This window comes from Triturus cristatus, chromosome 4_2 (assembly GCF_964204655.1).
Source record: "Triturus cristatus chromosome 4_2, aTriCri1.1, whole genome shotgun sequence".
Classification (NCBI taxonomy): Eukaryota; Metazoa; Chordata; class Amphibia; order Caudata; family Salamandridae; genus Triturus; species Triturus cristatus.
This window is the reverse complement of record NC_140586.1, coordinates 209,248,120-209,272,482: the sequence shown is the minus strand read 5'-3', so window position 1 is coordinate 209,272,482 and position 24,363 is coordinate 209,248,120. Positions and strand designations below refer to the sequence as shown.

At 45.9% G+C, this 24,363-nt stretch overlaps 1 protein-coding gene and 1 pseudogene across 11 annotated transcripts in view; both read right to left on the bottom strand.

The window, feature by feature from the left end:
• The window catches only part of XRCC6 (X-ray repair cross complementing 6), a 144,215-nt gene that overhangs the window by 20,537 nt on the left and 99,315 nt on the right, over positions 1 to 24,363 (bottom strand). The window lies entirely within an intron of this gene.
• LOC146833412 (high mobility group protein B2 pseudogene) lies at positions 1,181 to 24,363 on the bottom strand (annotated as a pseudogene).

The following is a 24,363-nucleotide window of genomic DNA, read 5'->3' as shown; positions in this document are numbered from 1 at the left end:
TAGGGGTAAAACTGACATTTTTAAGAATCGTAAACCTAAGTGCCTCTATTAGAAGGAGAAAAAATAAGAAAATCACGGGAGTGGGTACGCGTTGTGTGTTTCTGATAACTGAGCTAGTGTGATGTTCATGAATATAGAAATGTGGGTTAAAGTGGTGTGATCCCAGGTGTGTGGATGTGTACATTTAACATGTGAAATAAAACCGCGTTCACGTATCCGTATCTGAGCCATATTTAGACATTGTATGTAAATTCATAAATAACAAGTATAGTCAATCTTGTCGTTAATTCCTTTGTCAATCAAGGTGTCAAGTTGTTTGATCCAATAGGTCTCTCTTTGTAAGAGTCTTCTGGTGAGATCTGTGTCTGGGGGTTGTGTTACCCTCTCTAGCACAGAGAACTTGAGCTGGGCGATGCTGTGTTTCTCCTCATTCCAATGTGTGGCTAGACTGCTGTTTTTATTCTGTATCCTGATTGTACTTTTATGTTCTGATATTCGCACTTTAATCTTTCGTTCAGTTTTTCCAACGTATAGTTTTCCGCAAGGACACTTGATGTAGTAAACTAGTCTGTTGGAATTGCAATCAGAATTGTGATAAAGTTGGATTTTTTCTCCAGTTAGTGGATGGTGTAGTATGTTCCCTACTATGACGTTATTACAATGAACGCAGTTCTGACATCTGCTCATCCCTTTGTAGTTGGTGAGGCGATGCTTGGTGGGTGTGTTGATGATTTCTTTGATATTTTTAGATCGTTTATACGCAAACATGGGTTGATCTTTGAAAATATTGAGGAAATCCGGTTCATTCTGTAGCATTTCCCAGCGTTTAGTTATAATGTTTTTCACTTGTCCAGAAACGGTTGAGTACTTAGAAACGAATACTTGTCGTGATGTCTGTTTGCGAGGTCGAAGTTGTAGTAGGCTTTCTCTTGTGTGTTTAGAAGTGCGTAGTTGGGCTTGTTTTATCACTTCTTCAGAATATCCTCTGTTTAGATACATCTGTCGTTGATATGCCGTGTGTTTTTCTGTATCCTCTGGGTTTGAACAGATCATTTTAATCCGAACTGCGTTCATTGTAATAACGTCATAGTAGGGAACATACTACACCATCCACTAACTGGAGAAAAAATCCAACTTTATCACAATTTTGATTGCAATTCCAACAGACTAGTTTACTACATCAAGTGTCCTTGCGGAAAACTATACGTTGGAAAAACTGAACGAAAGATTAAAGTGCGAATATCAGAACATAAAAGTACAATCAGGATACAGAATAAAAACAGCAGTCTAGCCACAAATTGGAATGAGGAGAAACACAGCATCGCCCAGCTCAAGTTCTCTGTGCTAGAGAGGGTAACACAACCCCCAGACACAGATCTCACCAGAAGACTCTTACAAAGAGAGACCTATTGGACCAAACAACTTGACACCTTGATTGACAAAGGAATTAACGACAAGATTGACTATACTTGTTATTTATGAATTTACATACAATGTCTAAATATGGCTCAGATACGGATACGTGAACGCGGTTTTATTTCACATGTTAAATGTAAACATCCACACACCTGGGATCACACCACTTTAACCCACATTTCTATATTCATGAACATCACACTAGCTCAGTTATCAGAAACACACAACGCGTACCCACTCCCGTGATTTTCTTAATTTTTCTCCTTCTAATAGAGGCACTTAGGTTTACGATTCTTAAAAATGTCAGTTTTACCCCTAAACACATCGCGAGTATTTTTTGCTATGCTATTCTTGCATCTTTACTTTATCCGAACATCATCTGTAATGACTAAGTTTTCCTAAAGTACTCCTAACTTAGCAGTATCCCTGTCCAAGATGGTGACCATATCTCCAACCATAACCCCTTGTCAGTTTTCCTTTTTTCACATCAACGCGAGTTTTTTTCACATTATCGCGAGATTTCCGCATCCTCGTTTGTCAACCCAGAACCCTTTTAAACATTTCCTCCCCAGGACTCGAATATGACGAACATCCTTGAACGGACTCCCGTTTTTTCGTCGCGCTATTATTTTGAACAGCATTCGGGAAAAGTATCGACTCGCTAACGGTAAGACCCTGACCACGCCACGATAACTAATCTCTATTAGTGAATATCCCAGAGACAGCGCGAAGATTACATTTTAAACTGATTGAAACTTTCATCTCCCAGAAAGCGATACCTTTTCAAGCCTGAATCCTGATTCACACCCAAGATTAAGGTACACATTTTATCCCACCTCGGTTTAAGTCAGTTTTACACTTTACTCCCCCAATTTCCACGTTATACTCTCTTTCAGATAAGTCACTCCTCCGGTGTGGTTCTCCCAGGCTACACTCTTTCTATCATAGTGATAACACAAATTAAATCATGCATGTACATTCTTAGCAAATGTGCAAGATGACGCTTTCGCATCATTGTAATTTTCATGTTGTTTATGTTACAGAGAATGAGCCCCTGAAGAAGAGCCAGTTTAGGCTCGAAATGCATTGGGCAACCAGTTACATGTATTGAATTATATGATCTTTAATCGAAATCAATACAATGAACATTTTTTGAACATCCAATGAATAAAATTGAGATGAATCAACGACAGAATATTGCTTAATTTTTTTCTGAACATTATAAAATTCTCATGTACAAAAGTTGAGAACTACTAAAATATCTGATATCAGAAAGCAACAGTGCGTGGAGGTTGGGTCCCATAGACCCTGATATTGATGAATAGAATGGCATTCCGGACTGTTGCATGCCTCCTCTACAGCACGCACAATTCAAATGGACTCAAGATAAAAAAAGATTAACGTCGATTTACTCTTAAACTAAGCGAGTGCCTCCCCCACTAATATTGTTGAGGTGAGTCCTCATCCCATCCTACATGATTTTTGTATAATGCTGGGGCCTGGGCTACTGCCCATTTCCTGGCATAAGTATATTTTAGGTGAATTGGAATATGGTTGGAGAAGGCTGGCATAAGGATGTCCTCGCCATGTTGGTACTCCCTAACAAATTTTGGTGGCCAGTCCTGTTCTGGTAGATCATAACCCCTTGAAAGTTTCTCCCAAAAGAGTGCTTTCACTTTTCTTGGTATGTCTCCCTCCATTCGGAGTGTTATTTCATATAACTTTTGTAGAGTACTAACCCTGGTGTCTACAGTCTCTACTGTGATGTACTCATTCAAGTCCACTATCTCAAGAAGTTCCTTCAGGTTCTGGCGAGCTATTGTTACTTCTGCTGCACTGTCCAGCATTGTCTGAGCCCATTCTCCGTTATTGAGCTATGTTCTCAGTATTCTCGGGATGTCTGATCTTCAGACCTGCTACCCTCTTTTTTTTGTGAATTGAGGTTTTGATTTGTTTTTCTGAACGTGTTGATCGTCTTTGGACTTCACGCGTTCTTCTTTGTGATCTGACCGTCCTCTTCTTTCTGATGTCAAGGAAACAAAGATCAGGTGCACAATATTTTTGGAACACTGTATCCTTCAACGTTAAACAAACCAAATAGCTAATATATAGGATTTTTGTCCTATTCAGCTTTGGCGGATACTTAACCCTACCCACTCCGGACGTCTTATGGAGAGTGTGAGTAGGGGTCTCTGAGAAAAGCACGACTTAGTTACTCAGAATCTAGCGTTAAATTAGTGCCTTACCAAATGTTTGGGCGCCATGTGGTGTAGTTCCTATTTCCCTAATAGGCTCTGCGCATTGGAATAATATTGGAATAATATACCCGATAGATTTGGCATAGGACTGAGGTCAGTATGCCCCTATTGAGTATATTAAACAATTAATTTGTACCAGCTAACTCAGAGGCCACTAGAAACTCCTTGTAAACAAGAAGGGAGTAGTTTCTAGCAACTGCATAAACATGACAACTTTGTTTCCCTTTAGAATCGGAACACTCTCAGAATCGTGGAAACAATAGATAACAGTTTCACTCAGTAATCGTGCATGCTTAGATTCTTCAGAGTTACACAGAAAGAATAGATGGGCGTTTCAATAAAAGGATTTATTGAACAGTCTTGTTTCTCGTGTAGGAGGTATGAGCTGTTATAATCACAAGACAGTATTGCGAGATATATTATGCACAGTATAAGCAGTAGAAAGAAATAATACTGCGCTAGCATTATTTTTTAGCTAACAGGCTAAAAATGTGAGTACTCATGAGATGCTTCTCTAACTAGTTCTACCCCAGTGTACCCAACCTAAGTGTAGTACAAGGTAAGAAGTAGGTGCTGTATTCTATAGGATGTTATTCTATAGTTTAGTATAGTATGCCAAGAGTCCCTCTAGGTTCTAGTCAGCTCCATACCTCAAGAATGAGAGAGGTAGGAATCTCTTTCCGGGTCTCGAACTCTAACACCCCGCAAAGGGAGTCAGAACACTGGAAGCTGGATTCTCTGCAAGCAGGGATGACAGCGTCTCTTGTCAGTGCATCAGGCCGGGACATGGGCTCCTCTAAAGTCGAGGTCTCCTCTTACTTGCTTGGGCAAGAGAAGGTATATTTATACCTGGTAGGTGCCTTGGAATGTTAGCATTGACGTAAAGTCGGGCAGAGGAATACGTCAGGAATGAACCATTAAGGAATAGCGGTTCATGCATAATAAATGAGTTCTTGCAGAAATCAATAATCCTGGGCTAGGGAAACCCCCAAGAGCATAAGGGTCTGGTTTCTAAGAACTCGTTGTGACGTTGGGGTGGACGGATGTAGGTGACCATGCTTGTATTTGGATAGCATGGCTAATGCCTAAATAAGGACTGGGATCTTGTGCCTATATAAGGGCAATGCAAATTGTGCCTATATAAGGACATGTTTCATGAAAACCTATATACGGACACCTAAAGCAGAATACAACAGTATTTTACCAATCCAAAGCTGCAATACTATGGCTGGAGCGGTAAACTACTTTTGTAATTTCACAGCTCGGTTTGGATGGCAATGTGCAAATCCTATGCTTAAAAACTTTGATAGAAAAGCAGACATTTGAGTTGAGCAAATTCAGAGCGTCGCTGGCATTGTAGGGTGCTCTATACAGGAGATGTTCTCCACCTAAACTTGGGAACTACCCAGAGTTATCTGCTTCTTTTTTCCATAATATATATATATATATATATATACACATATATACACATATATACACACACACACACACACACACACACACAACGTATTCCTATGCAGTGTAGGATAAACATATGTGCATATAGCCAAGTATCCATCTCAATATGTAATTACATATAAACATATCAATAATAGTCATTAAACTTTGCAGCAATACACAGTCAAACACATGTAATTCAAATAGGCACACCTTACAGAAATAAGTGGCGTAGTGCTGCCTGCCCAACCGCTGAATCACTGTGCCGTTCTGATTCAAGGCAATAATGCTAGATTAATGTATGCACACACTTCCAGGCCGCAGCATGACATATCTTTTCCAGAGGCACTCCCGTAAACAAACCAGTTGAGGTGGAAACTACTCTAGTTGAATGTGTCCTGGTTCTTGTGAGCAGTTTGCCTGCTTTTGAGCAGTAAAACTGGATTGTGGCTGAGATCCATCGAGCAATGGTTGCTTCTGTGACCGCAGCAACTTTACGAGGGTGTCCCTAGGAGACAAACAGCTGGTCAATTTTCCTCTGCTGTTTAGTACGATGTAGGTGGAACTTTAAACACCTTTTGATATCTAGCGTATTAGGAGACCTTTCCACTAGTGAGGTATGATGCGGGAAGAAAGTCCATAATATTACAGGCTCATTGAGGTGAAAGTCAGTAGGGATCTTAAGAATTAATTTTGGATTGGTTCTGAGAAATGACAATCGTACGTGAAGCGCAAGAAGGGTTCTTGAGTTGTGAAAGCCTGTATCTCACTCACCATTCTGGCCGAAGGGAGCGCTGGCAACAGTATGGGTGAATCCACAGGCTGAGGTACTGGAGGTGATGGAGTGGGAATCAGGTATTTGTCCCATGGGAGTTTTAGGTTCAATTCTTTTTATTGGTATTTCAAGAAAGAAACAGAAACAGTGTCGTCAACAGCAATTTCGGTCACTCGAGATTTTGCAAGACCCTTAAGCGATCTAAACATATTTATGTAAATAGTGGTGGGGCAAATAATCACATTCCCTGAGCCGCCCCTCCCTCCCTCCACTCACTTCCAGACTAAAATACTTTTGAAATGACATCAGCACTTTTGCCTAAGAATGGTCGGATGGGGGATCCTTCCCAGAGGAGGATGAGGCGGAAAGGGTGGCCCCATGAGTAGGATATCTCTTGGTTGCGCAGGTGAGCAGTAACTGGGCGGAATTCCATCCACTTCTGCAGCATGAGAGCGGCTAGGTCCTGATAAAGAATCGAGGCTTGGTCTCTGAAGCCAAATAGGTGCATTTCTTGACCCTGCATAGGATCTCTGCTTTGACCTGAAAGTCATGCACAGAGACTAGGATGCCCGCGGGGGTGCTTTGTTTGATCGGGGCGAGCCAGCCCGGTGAGCTTGATGGAAGTTTTAAAGCAATATTATGCTTTGTTGTCGACGGTTCTAAAGAGGGCTTTGGAGGATGAGTACCAGTTTTTACAGATGGAGTACTGGGCTCAGATCTGGCAGTATTCAAGGAGATTTGTTTTGACTTCTCCTTTTTTGAGCTGCCTTTCGCAGGTGGGATTTCTTAATGGTGCTTTAGAAGCTCCGAGATGGTTCATTGATGAACACCAATTTGAAAATCCGAAACATTCCTATTAGAGTGTTTAGATATTATACAATCAGATAACATTTTTGAATTTGAAGACTCTCTTTTCAAAGTCAGCATGGGAGCGAACATTTATATGGCAAAATTTGAGAACAGGAATATTTCCAATTAGATAGCTCCTTTTTTCGAGTCCATATATCTTTGGTCTCGTTACATAGACGATATATACTTTATTTGGACAGATTGAGAGGAAATGCTACAGGAATTTTTACTATGGCTTAACTAATGCAATTCAAACATACATTTCACCAGTAATTCCAGCCACGATCAAGTAGAGTTTTTAGATATCCTGAGAAGACATAAGAATAGTTCCTTAGAAGTAGGCCTGTATGTTAAACCTACAGCAAGAAATATTCTTTTGCACTTTGAAAGTTACCATCCAAGGACACAAAAACAAAGAATCCCCTTTTGGCAATTCCGGCACTTATGCAGAAATTGCACCAATTTATCAGATTATGATGCCCTATCTGTCGTCATGAAGGATAATTTCATTATCAGTGGTTATCCCAGAAGTCTAGTGGGGAATCATACAAAAGAGAGCGCTTTTATGATAAGGATAACCTACTGAGAAAACAAAAGCATCCGAAACATCTTGTGTGGTATGTGTGACATGTCACTCTACCTTGAATGAAAAAAATCAGACAGATAGTCAATTTAAACTGGCATATCTTGGACAGCGAGGCAGACACAAATTCCAAACTAAATGAAGAACAGGTTTGTAAATACATCTCAGATATTATTACATTGAGGCCCTTGTTACGGTCTCTCTGTGGTATAAGAGTGAGCCATCTCTGAATCGTTTGATTATCAGGGATTGTCTATCTTTCAATAATATGAAAGCAATACTTAGGCTTGGTTACTTCAAGACAAAAGTCACTAGTTTGGGTCACCCTGAACTCTTTTTTACCACTGATAAAATAGTTAAAACAGACCACAAATTGATAAGACACACCTTTAATCTTTCTGCTGAGGCCTCTAGGAAAAATGCTGAATTTTGGAAACTGGCTGCTCGTGCCCATTGCATGACTTGGGTAACCAATGTTTAACACCGGCAGTTGTTAACTAGATTCAGGTTCAATCTTTTTGTTCACTGTATCAGTTTTCGTAAGGGATGGTCTGCTCCGTGCACCTTTAGCCCTTGTATTTGTGACAATTTGCCAGCACAAACTCTTGAGAACTTTATGTTCTGTCCTCATTCCTCTCGACCAATAAAATGTTTTTTACTACCCCTTTTTAAATTTTTACGCAAGTTAAACCTGACATGTTACACCGGATGATGCTCGGGGATATCCACACTTGCGTGCGTTAGCTAATTTTTAATAGGGTAGGCCTGCCAGAACTTCTGGGGGGTTTACAGCTGCATCTGTTTTGTCTGGCTTGTAATAAGGAATGTTTTCTTGTGATTTCGGGGATTTGCACAACTGTTTTGTGATGATCAAAATCTTTCTGGTCTACGCCTTGGTTAGACTCATGATTATGTTGTATATAATGATTAAGACGGGCTGCCATGCCTACTGGACGTTTTACTGTATGTCTTACCTTGTTATTTTAATGCAAATATGTTTTAATGGAATGTTATGTCTTATGAACTTTGTGTAGTTTTATGGTTATATTTTAACCGAATAAAGATCTGTTTATGTCTTATGAATTTTGTGTAGTTTTATGGTTATATTTTAACCGAATACATATCTGTTTATTAAGTACACAGTATACCCTGAAATGTCCCTCCTTTTCTAGGTTGTGAATCCTATTTCAGTTCTGGATGGTGGGCTTTGCTCAAGGTGTTAGCAACCTGGACTCAAACATTAAGCTAATCCTCTCCTGCCCTCCTCTTCACCCAGGGGATGAAGATGTGAAACTACGATAAAAGACCTACATCGTAGCTGATTAGACACTTAGTATTATTTTGTCTGAAGCTCAGATTCATAGAGCAAGATCCCATGGCGAAAGGAAAAAAGATATGAAGATGAGGGGAGACTGCAGAGTATGTGTGATCTCTGGTTCATGGTCTACGATTGCCTTGCTATATATAGCCTGGTGTTACTGCAATTAGCATGGCTTAATGCCTAAGTGGTTAGAAACAAATTGCGTCATTTTTCTCATTTATCCTCTTTTTTAATATACATTTTGGTATTGTAAGTGAAGACCTTTACTCTTATTTTTTATGAAAGGAATATGCTACTTACCAGTATGCATCTGTTCTTGGCATGTAGAGCTGCAGAGTTGTACACTTAGCATAGATCGCCATCTGGTGTTGGGCCCGGATGTTTGCAGTTTGTTTTTCTTCTTGGACAGTCTTTGGAAGTCACGAGTTTGGTGACTCCTCCTTCGGTCCGTACTGCGCATGGGCTTCGGCTCCATCCTCAGATTAGTAATAGCAGTGAGAAACCCATGTGTGTTGTATCTAAATAAGATGTACTGGAACGGATACAGGTAGCCGGGGAGGCAGGTGGGCGTGTACAACTCTGCAGCTCTACATGCCAAGAACAGATGCATACTGGTAAGTAGCATATTCCGTTCGAGGCATATGAGCTGCAGATTGTACACTTAGCATAGATTATATAGCAGTACCCAACCTTAGCGGCGACCACCGGTATCCGTTGCAGTGGTTTGAAAAAGCGTCTTTAGTACAGCCTGGCCCACTCTAGCTTGCTGCTTGGAATGCACATCTACACAGTAATGTTTTGTGAAGGTGTGCGGTGTAGACCAGGTGGCTGCTTTGCAGATGTCATCTAAGGGTATATTCCCTAGAAAAGCCATAGAAGCCCCTAACTTTCTTGTAGAATGGGCTTTAGGCGGAACAGATAATGTTCTTTTTGCCTTTTGATAGCAAATTTGTATGCATTTTACAATCCACCTAGCTATCCCTGATTTAGAAATGGGGTTGCCTTTATGTTGTGGAGAGAAGGAAACGAACAATTGTTTAGTCTTCCTGAAGGGTTGCGTTCTTTGTATGTAGTATAGCAAAACCCTTTTCACATCGAGTGTGTGTAAGGCCCTTTCTGCAACAGATTGAGGTTGCGAGAAGAAGACAGGTAATTCCACCGATTGATTGAGATGGAAGGGGGAAATGACCTTGGGCAGAAACTTCGGATTTGTGCGAAGTATGACCTTGCTGTGATGTATTTGTATGAAGGGTTCCTGTATAGTGAACGCTTGTATTTCACCAACCCTTCTAAGGGAAGTGATAGCTACGAGAAAGGCTGTTTTCCAGGTGAGAAACTGTAGCTCGCATTTATGCATTGGTTCGAAGGGCGGACCCATTAGTCGTGTAAGAACTAAATTTAGATTCCATACAGGGGAAGGTGGTGCCCTGGGAGGAATTACTCGTTTAAGGCCTTCCATGAAGGCTTTAATAGCGGGCACTCTGAAGAGTGATAAATGCTGTCTGTTTTGTAGATAAGCAGCGATCGCTGCTAGGTGTAGGCGTATGGATGAATATGCCAGGTTACACCTGTGAAGATGGAGCAGATAGCATATGATGTGCTGTATGGATGCATCTAAAGGGTTAATTGTATTGTTACGGCAGTAAATTACAAATCTTTTCCACTTTGCGGCATAGCATGCTCTAGTGGTAGGACGTCTGGCTTCCATGATGATGTTCATGCAATCAGGGGGAAGGTTAAGGTATCCGAATTCTAAGATTTCAGGAGCCAGATCGCCAGGTTGAGCTGAGCTGGGTCCGGGTGCCTGATTTCTCCATGGTTCTGGGTTAGGAGGCATGGGGATAGGTGCAGTTTTTGATGTGGTACCACTGACAGTTGTAGTAGCGTGGTGTACCACGGCTGCCTGGCCCACGTCGGAGCTACTAGAATGAGTGTGAGGGAGTGTTGTTGTAGCTTCCTTACCACTAATGGAATTAGTGGGAGAGGTGGAAAGGTGTATGCAAATCTGTCTGACCAGTTCATCCATATCGCATTGCCCTTGGACAATGGGTGTGGGTATCTGGCGGCGAAGCTTGGGCCTTTTTTGTTTTCGTGGGTGGCGAAGAGGTCTATCTGAGGATGCCCCCACTGTTGGAAGAATGGCTGAAGAACTTGTGGGTGCAGTTCCCATTCGTGTAGTTGTTGCGTTTGTCTGCTGAGCAGATCTGCCATGGTGTTTTGTACGCCTGGAACGTGCTGTGCCAGGAGAAAGATGTTTTGGGGAATTGCCCATCTCCATATGCTCTGAGCTAAGCGGGAGAGCTGGGGAGAGTGTGTCCCCCCCTGTTTTTGGATATAATACATTGCAGTCATGTTGTCTGTGCGAATGAGGACTGCTTTGCCCGAAATCTGTTTTTGGAAAGATTTTAGGGCTAGAAAGATCGCCAAGAGCTCCAGATGGTTGATGTGGAGCAATTTTTGCTGTGGCGTCCATAGACCTTGCATTGTGAGGTGTAGGAGGTGCGCTCCCCAGCCGGAGAGCGATGCGTCCGCTGTTAGAATCACCTGAGGAACCGGGTCCAGGAACGGCCGCCCTTTGGAAAGGTTTGTGGTGTTCCACCACTGCAGAGAGTGATGTGTGCGGCCGTCCACCAACACCAGATCCGTCAGCTGACCCTGGGCCTGGTTCCACTGTTGTGCTAGGCACTCTTGAAGTGGACGCATGTGGAGTCTTGCATGGGGCACTATGAAGATGCAAGACGCCATCATTCCTATGAGCTTCATGAACACTCTTGCTGGAAGAGAGTGTTGGGGAAGGAATGTTTTGCGTAAGGCTTGAATGCTTGTGATTCTGGCTGAGTTTGGATAGGCAATACCTTTGGAGGTGTCTATAGTGGCCCCGAGATATTGCTTTGTGTGAGATGGTATGAGGTGGGACTTTTGGTAGTTCACCGTGAAGCCTAGCTGGTGGAGCAGTTGGATGGTGCTGTTTGTATGTTGCACACATTGGTGGTAGGACGCGGCTTTTATCAGCCAGTCGTCTAAGTAAGGGAAGACGTGAATGTGTTGACGTCTGAGGTGTGCTGCTACTACCGCTAGGCATTTGGTAAACACCCGTGGTGCGGTGGTGACCCCGAAGGGGAGAACCGTGAATTGGTAATGTTGCCCGTCCACCACGAACCTGAGGTATTTCCTGTGAGAGGGGTGTATTGGAATGTGAAAGTATGCGTCTTTCAGATCCAAGGTTGTGAGAAAGTCTCCCTGACAGAGGAGCGGGAGGACTTGTTGTAGGGTGACCATGTGGAAATGGTCTGAATGTATGTAGGCATTTAGAGGCCGGAGGTCCAGAATGGGCCTGAGGGTCCCGTCTTTCTTTGGTATTAAGAAATATAGGGAGTAAACCCCTAGATTTTGCTGATCGATGGGGACCTGCTCTATAGCGTGTTTTTGGAGGAGGGAGAGTACCTCCTGTTTGAGCAGTGTGGAATGTTCTTGAGACATTGGACGGTGCCTTGGTGGGATATTGGGTGGGGTAGATGTTAGCTCGAGACAGTACCCTGACCGAATGATTTGGGTCACCCATTTGTCCGATGTTATGGACTCCCATGCGTGGATAAAGTTTTGTAGTCTGCCCCCGACCGGAGTGGAATGGTCTGGGGGGAGCGGAGGGAAGTCATTGTGTGGGCGGGGTGGCAGAACGGGTGGTGTTAGTTTTGCCCCTGCCCTTATTGTTGTTGCCTCTGTAACCACCTTTTTGGTTGCCCTTTGAAAAGGTATTTTGAGGAGGGGACTTGTAGGAGGTAGAGGTGCTATCGGTGGAGAAGCCTCTGCCTGTGCCACGAAAGGAGGAGCGTCGAAAGGAACGTTTAGAGGCTTGTGTTTGGAGTGCCCCCATAGACTTTGCTGTGTCTGTGTCCTTTTTCATCTTTTCCAACGCTTCGTCTACCTTTGGCCCAAAGAGAGTTTGTTGGTGAAAGGGGTGATTGAGTATGGACGCCTGGACTTCAGGCTTGAACCCTGAGATCCTGAGCCAGGCATGGCGACGAAGCAGGACACTGGTATTTATGGCTCTAGAAGCAGTGTCGGCTGCATCGAGGGCACACTTAATGGAGGTGTTTGTAATTAGTTTACCCTCCTGTATTAGCTCATGAGCCCTACGCTTGTGTTTCTCGGGAAGGTGCTGCATAAGAGCCTCAAGTTCGTCGTAGTGTGCTCTGTCATAGCGCGCAAGTAGCGCTTGTGTATTTGCAATGCGCCACATGTTTGCAGCTTGAGAGGCGGTGCGTTTGCCAGACGCGTCTAGGAGTTTGGATTCCTTGTCTGGCGGTGGGGCTTCTCCTGAGGACTGGGAGTTAGCCCGCTTTCTAGCTGTAGAGACAACTAGGGAATCTAAGGGAGCAGGGCCCTTAATGTATGCAGGGTCTGTGGGTGCCGCCTTGTACTTTTTCTCTATTCTAGGGTTTAGTACCCTGGCCCTGACAGGGTCTTTGAACACCTCTGCGGCATGCTTGGTGACACCCTTAAGCATGGGTAAAATAGATGTGGATTTGTCCTGTATGTCAAATGTATCCAGTAAGAAGTCGTCTTCCACTGGTTCAGTGTGCATGTCCACCCCATGGTAGTGTGCTGCTCTCTGCACTAAATGATGAAACCCTAAGGAGTCCTCTGGAGGAGACGGCCTGGATGGGTATAGGTCGTCCTGAGGTATATCGGGTATATCAGGGTTATTGTAATCCTCCCATGGGTCTGGGGTCCCCGGTGGAGTGGGATCCATTGGGGCGTCCGCCGGGTAATTGTCCGGGTCCCCGTCGTCCGGATCTGGGGACGGGGTCGGAGAGTAATGAGGTAAAGGTGGCGGAGACCTGGGAGGGGGAGGGGGTGGAGGCGGTGGAGGAAGTAGGGGAGGCGGTAGTGGGGAGGGCACTCTGAGGGGAGAAGTAGCAGAGTCCTTCCGTTTGGGCGGTGGAGGAGGAGCTGGAGTATCAAGGCGTCTTTTCTTGATAATTAAAGTCAATAGCCCAGTCTTTGGATCTTTGGACAGAGTCTTTTGTAAAGGGTCTGGTGTAAACAGAGCCAATGGTGCCGAATCGTCCGTCGGCACCGATGATTTCGGAACCGAGGGCTTCGATGGTTTCTGTGCGCCATGCTTTTTTGGGGCCTCCGGTTTTTTCGGCGTCGAGGGAGTTTTCGGCGCCGGAGCGTCGGTGCCGACCGATTTGTGTTTGTGTTTGGTCGGCGCCGAGAGTCCAGGCTTCGGCACCGGTGGCTTCGGAGTCGAGCTGGATATTACTTTCTTCGGTGCCGGATGCTGTTTTTCGGCACCGGGCGTCGGCTGGCTCGATCCCGAGCTGCCGTGAGACTTTGGAGGCTTCGACACCGGGCCCGAAGGTGGGGTGATAGAAGCTTTGGTCTTGGTTTTGCCCAGGCCGGCAGGCGAGGGAGTAACCTGAGTCTCTTTGGTTTTGGGCGCGGGGGTGGGAGGGGGCACAGTACTCACGACCCGCTGCGCCGGTGTGATGTCCTCCACGTCGGAGTCGTCGGCCTCGGAAGCGCTGACGACGTCTTCCTCCTGCTCGGTGTGTATTTGCCCCGAAGCTTCGGCGCCGTCTCCGAAGATGTCCGGTGGAACTGCAGACGATGAGTGCGCCATGGTGCGTCGAGCTTTTCGATCCCGGATGGTCTTCTTCGATCGAAAAGACTTACAGGCGGGGCAGTCTCTGGCCTCGTGTTCTGGAGAGAGGCAAAGATTACACACCTGATGGAGGTCGGTGTGGGGAAATTTAGACCCACATTTTGGGCACTTTTTGAACGGAGTCCTTTCCATCGGCCGGGACCGGAGTCGAGGAGGGCCCGAAGGCCGGTGCCGATGTACGGGATGGAGAAAGTGCCGCTTCGAGAGATGAAGATGATGATGAAGAAACTCGAAGAAACGAGGATTTTCCGTCGAGGCTGGAACCGTAGAAGTTCGAAGCCGGAGCACGAAGTATCACATCCGAGCCCGATGGCGGAAAAAAACAATCTGAGGATGGAGCCGAAGCCCATGCGCAGTACGGACCGAAGGAGGAGTCACCAAACTCGTGACTTCCAAAGACTGTCCAAGAAGAAAAACAAACTGCAAACATCCGGGCCCAACACCAGATGGCGATCTATGCTAAGTGTACAATCTGCAGCTCATATGCCTCGAACACACGGTTTACTAAAACATGTCACATTGGACACAACTATTCACTGAAGATTAACAAAATCCAATAAACGCACTGCTACCCAACCTACGTAATCCTCCCCTGTCACAGGTTTCATATTGAGCAGAGCACCGCAACTCCAGCTACACAAAAAGAACTAACAGACAGCCTAATTTAGAGCAGGAGAGGAAGAAGGAAAACAGAAGACAAAGCAATAATCATTTCATCTGTATAAAAATATTAGGACTAGCCCCTCTATTTACCTAATCTTCCTACTGCATTTCTACTTACCCAGAAATGGAACACACAACCAATGGCGCTGTAACAGAAATTCTAGTCAAGTAGCCAACATATATTGCAATAGAACTCGATTCATTTCCTTCAAGGTCAGGAAACAAAGATTCAGCAGCTCCAACCAGAGAAAGGCTTTTTGACAAACCACCTTAACCTTCACTACAAGACTAACAGAGGCCACCAAACCATGGTTTGCAACTTGTTCTTGATATTCAGCAATGATTTTGTCCTCACAAGCATCTCTCAGCTAAGATCTAGGAAGAAGGGGATTCAACTGTGCCCTATCACCACCAACTTTTGGTGAATTGCTTCTTGCAGTGTGTTGTAAATGAACTCCAGAGAGGAGAAAACCACAATCAGCATCCCAGCTGAAGTTGAGTAATTTCTCCAAGATCCACAATGCAATCTAATCACGTTTCTCACCAGTCGTTCATGATTCTCCATCTCAAAACCCAGGAGGCCTCAGATTACTCTGCTAATTACCTCTAATAAGGGCACCTCTGAAATCATAGAGTGAAACACTAGCATATGCAGTCAGAACTCTCTCCTCAAGTTGTTGAGTTGCAATTCTTAAATCCAGTGTCAGAATATATTTTCCAAAGCAGTGTTCTTAAAACCTGCTATATGCATCAAATTTGTACAGGTAAGATGGCTGACAAGCAACATTTTCTGTGTGCTCCAGAGGCCAGATTCTCATCCTGCATTTATCCTGCCATTAAGCCTGTCCTCCGATTGCCAAATGTTGTCCCTGATACCAACAAAGTTTGATGTGGGCAGCATAGGGGACATGATTTGGACCCATCGAGGTCCTAGAGACAATGTAGCGACCGGCTAGATGGGTGCGGCGGCTTCGGTACCAACCAAGATGACGGCGGCTGGGAGGTGAAGCTCCTCACCGGTCGGAGGTAAACGGTGAAAGCAGGACCGGCACTGTCCGACAACCCAGGGGGCCAGTATTGCATCGCTCCTGCTCCCTCTCCACCCCCTTCCCGGATGCTGTGTATTGGGGGTGTGCTGTTGACCTGGTTGCCCGGTGGGCGCGTGGGATGAGGAGCAGCGGCAGTCCAGAGGTGATCTCGGTGGGCAGGTCAGAGCTGCTGTGCCTGCCAGAGGGGCCCTCCCCACCAAACACTGCTTAGGTAATGTGGTTTCGAACCGGGGGGTGGGACAATGGGGTGGGAAGGAGGTTTGTTCTTATTTCTGTTTATGTGAGGGACACACTACAGAGATTGCCCACCCATTGCACTAAAGGGCGATACCCGGACACACAATACACCTTCTTTGAAATAAGGCACCATCCGAACCCAGACCCCTAGAGGACACGGGTATCACAGTCCTGACATGGAATGTCAATGCTCTGGACAACAAAGTTAAGTGAGGCCTAGTTGCTCAATACATGAATGTGAGAAGTTGGCCTGATGTATGATGTCACTAGTTCTAGTGTACACCTTATATCAGTCCAAATACCCTTATGGTGATTGGTTGTAAAGTCAACCTTATAGACCAGCTATCCTAGTGGTAGCATGGACAAGAGCAGTCTTAGGCTAAACTCTGAATGGCATGTGAAGCCAGCTGTGATACCATATATAATCCCTTGAATACCAAATGAAAGGACACCACAACAGATATATATATAAAATAAAGTGTATTTATTCTAGTCAAACCCTCAGCACTCTTTATGAGATTAGAGGTAAGTACAACACAGTCTTATTTAAGCATACATTAAGTCACACAGGTAAGTAATACAGTTAGGCCCTAGGGGCCACGCAAACCATATACTAAGTAAGTGGTATAAGAACCACTGTCACGGAAATAGAATAGGCCTAGGCCTAGGGAATCGCTGGGGCTACACTACACTAGCGTTAGTTAGGGAGTGGGAGGCCCACGGGATTCGTGTGCAGAGTGGAAACACTCACGCGTAATGCGTAAAAGTCAATAGCAATAGTACAGTTTAGAAAACGATAGATTTAGGACACTTCCGGAGTAGCTAGGAAGTTGAGACTTGAAAACTAGACACTAGGATAGTCACTATCCTGATGAGCACCGGAATACCCAAGTTACCTAGCCCACAGGCTGCGGGTGCATAGGGGTGAAGATGCGTCGTTTTCGTCGTCGACTCCTATGGATGCCTGAAGAAAGATGCTGACAGGCAGTCAGTGAAGAGTGTCCGGTGGATCCCAAGGCTGGGATCAAGAAGAGAGGAAACCTGCAAGCAGAAGGGACAGAGTCAAGGTCACTAGCCAGTGACTACGTGGAACCAGGAAGGAACCAGGCGATGTCGTGAAGATTGCAGGGGAAGGTGAAGCTTGTCGCTGCAGTCAGGAGGACCAGGAAGCGTCGAGGACGACCAGGACCAGGAGGCGAGCTGTCCCACGAAGGCTCTTGCTGTCGGCGGCGTCGAAGTTGGACTAGGACTCACCAAGCCTTGGCAAGCGGAACCCACGAAGAACGGAGGACTTGCTTCTGGTGCAGACCAGGAAGGTCTGGGGTGCTTCTTCTTTGCAGAGAAGCGGGAGCCAGTCTGGAGGAGCCAAACCAGCGCAGAAGATTTCAGGGTGCGTCGTCACAAAGGCCACTAGCCAGCGGGCAAGCAACCGGACAGACGCGGCAAGCAGGAAAATGCAGAAGGGCCCCACGCAGGACTCGTGGAGTGTGGGGGGCTGATCTTCGGTGCAGATGGTGCTTGGGGTTGGGGCTTCTCAATCCCCGGTGCACAACTTCGAGGGTGCCTCAGAAGCTGCGCTTTAAGTTACTAGCCACTTTTCCCAGGTAGCCGGTCCCACGTCGCTCGTCGCCTCCACGGATCTCAGCTTTGCTGTGGATGTGGATCAGGGTCGGAGAAGTCTGGAAGTCAAGGCTCTGGTCGGGCTCTGCAGTCGGTTCCTCGTAGAACGTGGGCAAAGCAAAGGGTAGTCTCTTGATGGTGCCTGTTTGCACAGGGTAGCCACTCCTTGGCTACAAGGGAGATTCTTCAGTCTTCTTCTTTCGTCGAATGTCGAAGGTCCAGAGTTTCTGTTCAAGTTTGCAGGTTCAGGATAATCTAAAGTCTTGATGCCCAACTCCCACTCTTATACTAATCTGGGGGGCTGGGATACCTGCTAGGTCACGCCTTATGGGTGGGACCTGGGAGGGGGTGGTTACACCCACTTCCCTTTGTCCAGTTTCGCGCCAGAGCTGGGGCTGGAGTGCCCCAGCGCCGGTTTGAACTGGACTATGCAAGGAACACCTTGTGTGCCCCAGGCATGTCTCATTCCTTTCAGCCCACCCTGCCCCACTACACTAAAGGCTGTCTGGGGAGGTGCTAGCACCTCCCCAAGCAGGAAACCTATTGTCCAGGCCTCCCTGGCTGGGATCAATCCCAGCAGCAGGAGGTCAGACTTGTGTCTGTGGCAGCAGCATCCATTTTGTGATGCTGAGGCTTTGGTTAGAGTTAAACAGAAAAGTAGGATTTTAACATGTCTCTCCCTCTAGAAGGGGGGAATAATATCCTCATGTCCAGAAATGGTATGGGGGTACTATTCCACAGTGTTGGACACCTTACACGACATGTTTCGATAAAGCCAAACCATAGTTACCATAACCGTTTAAGATTATAAGGTACTTTAAGAGTATATGGTAGGCTATATCATAGAACAGCTATAAGGACATGGTTCCGAAAGCTGCAGACAGGCTCAGCTCATGCTAGAGCACCATCTCACATGTTACCAAGCACTCTGCCTCCAGGATTGTTAAGGCCTGCCATAGGAGTGGCTGATAGGTACACATGTGTCTATATATAAGGTAGATATAGATATACTATATCTAAGCAAGGGGTGATTACACGACCTTGCCCCAGCTGAGTGATCAGCCAGTTGTGTCAAAATGGAAGGCCAGGCCAGGGGTGGCATAATACATGCTGCAGCCCCTGGTAGGCCTAGGGTACACCTATGCCCTGGGTACCTAGGGTACACTGTACAGGGTCCAATAAGGTGATCCTTACCAATTGGTTATGTACCTAGGGTACATGGAGTCCATTTTAAAGAGAGAGCAGGCAGCCTGAGACCCTGAATGGCAGGATCTCAGGCCAACTAAGTCGAAAAACCAGCTAGACACTAGGCAAAAAGTTGGGGGTAACCATAGTCAGATATCCACCTTCCTACAATGAAGCAGATGCAGGAGATGCATCTACAGCGAACACACTGCCAGTTCCTGGAGAGGGGGGCCTATACCACACTGGCTCATGCTAGAGATACTTCAGGATCTAGGACGCAGCCATATTGATCAAGCAGAATCCCCCATTTTGGGTAACCAAGGCATGGACAGACCCCAACAGTATATTTGTGAAATTGGGTCTCTGGCAAGGGGACTATCAGACCAATCATCCTGATAGTTAAGTTCGGGAGGCTTAGGAGACAGGGGTCATCTGGGTGGAAACTAAACTCTTGGACCTTAAGGATTGGGAGGTTGCCCGGGGCCTCAGGGTTGATACTTTGGGAAAATGAGGGCTCCCTCTCCTCTAAGAGGATATTGTAGGAGGCCAAAAAACAGTGCCCCATCATAGGGCACAAGACCTGATAATGCAGAAGAAACATAGGGAGGTAGCGGAACTCGAGGATCAGATCCTACAATTGGAAGGAGCATCGGTGCCCATCCCCTCCTTCTTAGGCAGAATGCAGTCAAACAAACTGCATACTGTGATCTGGCACAGGAGACGCAAAAAACTAATGTTGGCCACCCTGCACTGCTTGTATGAGAAGGGATAAGGCTTGGCAGCTGCTAGCATGGCTAAGTAGGAGGAAAATGGAAGTCCGCAGGGTACAAACCATCATTAGTTAGGAAGCGGATTCCAGCGACATGGACCTGCGTATAGCAGAGGAGTTCGCCCGTTATTACAAATCGTTCTGAAGGGTCCGACCCCTCCAAAACACTTCCAGCATTGAGCATTAGCTGGCTGATGTCTGCACCCCTGGGCTTGATGCGGAGGCCCTGGAGGGAGATTTAATGCCGAGCGAGGTTCAGACGGCTATTGCAAAATTAAGGCCAGGCAAGTCACCAGGGCCTAATGGCATCCCGGCCGAGTTTTATAAACCGGAGGCCAGATTACTGGGGCCACATCTGCTGAACCTGTTCCTAGACACTGGGGAGCAGGGGACGTTGACTCTGGACTCAGAAGAGCCATCCTTATGGTGATACCCATGGATGGTAAACCAAAGGAACGGTGTGACTCGTACTGCCATTTATTGAAATCAAAATCTTGACTACGATTTTGGCTACATGGCTTTTGCAGGTCATCACGCTTTTAATTCACAGAGATCTAGCAGAATTTATGTCTGGCATGTCAACGCAGCTTAACTTGTGGCACACACATAATTGGCTGGAGGCGGCCCAGGACAGACAGGCCTCCTATTTATTTCTCTCCCTAGATGCCGAAAAGGTGTTTGAAATGGTACACTGGCCTTTCCTCGAGCAGGCACTGCAGAGGTTTGAGTGCGGCCCTAAATATATGAAGTGGGAGGCAGTACTGTACCGGGATCCCATAGCAGCGGTCATAGTGATCAGGGTGTTATCGGAGTTTCAGATTGAAAGGGGGACCAGACAGAGATGCCCCCTGTCTCCGCTTCTCTTTGCCCTTACAGTCTAATCCCCGGCCTGCACTGAGAGAGCACATACCAGAGTCAAGGGGTTCAGCTTATCTGCCGCGGATGAGGTGGAAGAGAAAATATTGCTCTATGCTGATGATATCCTTTTGTATATTACCGGCAACCACTATCCTGGCGCTCTTCCAGATCCTTGAGGATTATGGGGCACACTTAGGCTATAATATCAACTGGGACAAATGGATATTATTCTACCCACAGAGGGAGCTGTATTTCCACCATGATCTAGAGAGGGTGATCAAGAATTGTCAAGCTGATGTGGAAAGGAGAATGGTGTTGCCTCTCTTTGATGGGACGGGCAGCCCTCTTCAAGATGATCACGCTGCCCAAGCTGCTTTACGTGTTACAGAACACATATTACAAGGTCCCACAAGACATATTTACCAGAACAGAGGGGTAAGTGTGATCCCTTATCTGGAAAGGGGGAAATCCTAGAGTGTTGCAGGGAGGTGGAATTCCTATAGCCCGACGCCCAGGGCATATTGTTTGGGGTCAAGGGCAACAGGTTTTCATGTGTATTTTGTCCTTGGGACAAGTAGGCCAAACCCCCTGCAGCACAAACCCTTTGGCTGCCTGTTTGCAGTACACCATTATGGATCAGGGAAGGACACTGTCTGCAGTTAATGTAATATTTTTGCCTATATGTTAATGCTGCCCAAACTTGTATTTATGGTTCATTAATTGAAAGCCTTTATTATTAGGGTGAGCGCTCCGACTGCACTACTGACAGTGGTTCCAGTATAAAAAAGTGTACACACGTTGTCAAAGTTTAGCAATATTAGGCTATTTATAATGCTCCCAGAGCGCTCTCTGATTTGATGCAAATATTTGCAGAAGCTTGAAAGCAAGCTTGAGGATTCTTTGCTTTCAAAATAAATAGTTCATTAAAAAATATGAAATCAGGAAAATAAACGTTTCGGTAATTTCAGGTACCATTTCTTTGCAGCATCATTTTTTGATGCATGCTAGTATTTCTTAAAAAATATTCATAATGGAAAATCAGTGCAACCAGTTTCAATAAGATTATGGGAAACAAACAAACAAGCATTGGTAAAGCCAGTAGGTCTGAAATTGGTAGCCAGCTTTTTAGTTTTGTCAATGTGTGACTTGATTTGGCATTGTTATTTTAAAACCGTATTGGTGTGGGAGCTGCTGGGTCCTCACCATTATAACAAACATTGGCAAAAATTGTTTTTTGGTCTCAAAAAGCACACACTGCTACAGTGGTTACTGGTACTAAACAAAACTACTTTGTGTGCAGATATGCTCCTTGTGAGAGAGCAGAATGCTGTCACTCACAGTGAAGCCAGCCAATACAGAGAGAGAGAGACAGAATTTTAATAAACACAAAAGATCACAATCAACGCCAGACCAAATTAGGGGCACAATTATTAAAGAAAGTCTCAAAAGGGCACCCATGGTATATGTCCTTGCATTAAGTGCAGCTATACGGCTTTTGTGAATTTCCCAAGAATTAACAGAAGTAGGAAAAGAAATAGTACTCCTAGAAAATATTTATGAACTGCATTTTAGCATGAGCAAATTTGCATGTGTAGATTTGCTCATGCGAAAATCTGAGTGTTTGCAAGTTCACTTTTCCTCCAACCACTTTTTTCCCCAACTACGGAAGAGGTTTACGCCTGCCATTGTCAGGAGTAAATTTTCAACATTTCTCAGTATGGGAAAAGATTAGCGAAGAGTTGTTGAAACCCCTTAAAACATGCATGTTAGTAGGTTTGTACAGACTCAACAGGGCATTCTAACCCTGGAACTATTCCTTCCCACTACCTTCAGCCCCAGTATGTAGATCTGCAAGAATGTGGCAACATAAGGGGATTGCAAGTGTTCAAACACTACTATGGTACAAGCCCTCGCATAATCAGAGAGGCTCTATCAGAGCTCTTATATAATGAGATTGTTGCCATAATTTGTCGCTGCACTACTAGGCACCAAAGGGGCAACTGGAATTTGTTGCAGGACAAGTAGATTTATGAAGGAACCTGCCCCATGTACAAGTAGATATATTAATAAATTCCACACCCCTGGTGTTGTTTAAAACGCTGAAGGGCAACTACTATAATGGGGGGGATCACTGTCCCTGATGTTGAGGTGTATTATTGGGCAGTCCACTTTATTAATATCAACAACTGGATATTTGTGCCACAAGACCATGCAACCTTCAGGCTTGAGCAGACAATGCTTGAGCCAAGATCACACCTACACTAGCTCTATAGTGGGAGGGGGAGGCCAACGACTCCTACAGGTGAAACAGGTGGCCCTGGCAACCTGGAACGAGGCCGCAGAGATGATTGGTTGTGCACGTAAAATTACTAGGGAAACACTCCTTGGGAAAGGAACATGGCTTTAAGAGCGGATGAAAGTCCAGGGGTTTGGAACTTGAGAAACAATTGGCATTGCCACAGTAGGGGACATATTAGAGAGCAGTGACAATGCCCTTCTCCTCTATTCACCGGGAATACCAACTACACCTAACTCAGTTTCTGAAATAGGCACAACTGAGATGAAAATCCCAGAGTATGATGCTCCTCTAGAAGGGTGGATACTTATGGCAGAGCTGGGGAGAGAAACAATTTACTTTACATATAAAACAGTTGATAATAATATACCAGACACTCTGGGCCAGCTCCAAAGGAGGTGGATGAGCGACGTGGGGGAACTAGAGGATGTAGACTGGGCTGCATCTCAGAGAGGGGCCATAAATTCTTGACTGCGGTTGATTCCGTTTAAAATACTGCATAGGGTTTATTAAGATTGGCTCAGGTTACATGGAATGGAGAGGGCTGTCGCGCCAACTTGCCTGTGCTGCTCTGCGGCCATGGGGACATTCATGTACATGCTCTGGTTGTGTCCCCTCACACATACATATTGGTCAACTATTCATTAGGAACTCAGTACTATATTGGAGGTCACCCTCCCACACGACCTGAACAAGCATTTACAATGCAACGGTCTATGCATTGTTAAAGTTAGAGCTATTGGCATTGCTCATGACATTATTTTTGTTTATGTTTTTGTTTTTAAAACATTTAAAGAAACGGCATTGTCATGAGCAATGCCAATAGCTCTAACTTTAACAATGCCGAGACCGTTGCATTGTAAATGCTTGTTAAGCGACTCCCCTTGGCCCAGGACCCCGCTCTGATAGGCCGCAACCTCGGCCTCGTATTTCTCCTTCAGAACGGCGGCTCTGAGCTCGAACGGCCGCCGCGCCTCAGGACTTTGCACGGACAACTTCTGGCCCAGCCTCTTGGCCTCCTCAGGGACGGACAACCCGGGACAGTCTAGCCTGAGCTGTGGCCGGTACGAGGAGGCAAATAGGAAGAAGGCGGTAAGCGGCTTCTTGGGGGCGCGGGGGTCCTTGCGGGGCCGGACACGGGCGGGCACCGCACCCCCTCGTTCTCGATCCCAGCGCTCCTTGTCGCCCTGGGCCAGGTGCTCGAACATCGCCCTCTCCCGGGCTGTGGTGCTACGCCACCGCTCGCTGCAGGCCCGGGAGAGCACGGACACGCTCACCCGCGCCTCCGGGTGTCTCCTGCGAATCTCCGCCCTGCAGGCCTGTACGAAGAATGAGAAGGGGGACATGCGCGCCCGGGGCTTCTCCGATTTACCCAT